Source organism: Nannospalax galili, unplaced genomic scaffold (assembly GCF_000622305.1).
Source record: "Nannospalax galili isolate Female #2095 unplaced genomic scaffold, S.galili_v1.0 scaffold232, whole genome shotgun sequence".
Classification (NCBI taxonomy): domain Eukaryota; kingdom Metazoa; phylum Chordata; class Mammalia; order Rodentia; family Spalacidae; genus Nannospalax; species Nannospalax galili.
The window spans coordinates 1,777,648-1,778,689 of NW_008331488.1; positions in this window are offsets into that span (position 1 = coordinate 1,777,648).

Genomic DNA, 1,042 nt, shown 5'->3' on the forward strand with positions numbered 1-1,042 from the left:
GCAGGCTCTCTGTGGTTGACGTTCCTCTCGGTGGTCTTCCTCGAGCCCCACATTAGGCGCCAGAGATGCCCCGACCCACAGAGCAACAGCGTGGGGCACCGAGACTGAACCTGGAGGAATGAATAGGCAGGGGGCACGAAGAAATGGAGACAAGACAGTATTCTGATCAAGTCTCTTTTATTGAGCAATCACACAGTGTTAATATAGTAAAGCGGAGGGTGGGGGAAGGTAAAGGGTGGAGAGAAGGTGGGGGGAGTGGAAGTCAGCAAGGCCCTGCTGGGGAATTTCCACTAGAGTCATGAGCCCTGGTGGTTTCACAAGATAAGGAAGTAAAATGTAGAAAAAAATCAGGGCAAGAAAAACATGTTTTTACAAGGCCACCTGGTTGTTTCAAACTGGGGCAGGGGTACACTTAAGACTTGGCCTCCAACATCTCCTCCCTTCTACTTTAATAAAGGTAATCCAGATTCCTCCTGTGAGAGGCTATAGTTCTCACAGTTTTTGCTCTTGGTACTTTTGGGGAGGCGAGGCAGAGCAGTGAGGGACCTTTGGGTCCCTGCCTGGGTGACTGTGCCTGTCTTAGTTTGGAAGGGATCTCCCCCAAATAATACACCCGTCATGGGATGAGGCCGCAGCTTTGGTGGCCCTCCTGTCTTAGGTGTTTTAGTGAGGGGGCCACTTCTCTTACCCGTCTCTGGCTGCCAGTCAAGCTTGGCGGGCAAAGGTGAATGTACCAACCTCATGCTAGTCTGGTTATAGATGTTAGGGAGTTATGTTATAAGTCCAAGGTTAAGGTACCAGGAGACCTCAAGGGTCTGTCATATTCAGTTTCCAGGGGCTCAGTCATCTCTAAGCATTGATAGTGGATTTGAATGGGCTTAGATAAAATTGAATCAACCTGTTGTTTGATAAATTTTGTGATCCTATTGAATGCCCAGGGCCCAAGGGAAATTACTATCAGAAGGCCAAGGAGGGGGCCAAGGAGGGGAAGGAGGTAGGGCATGAGTCCGCCAAGTCCGGTCCAGAAGGGGTTATCTTGTAG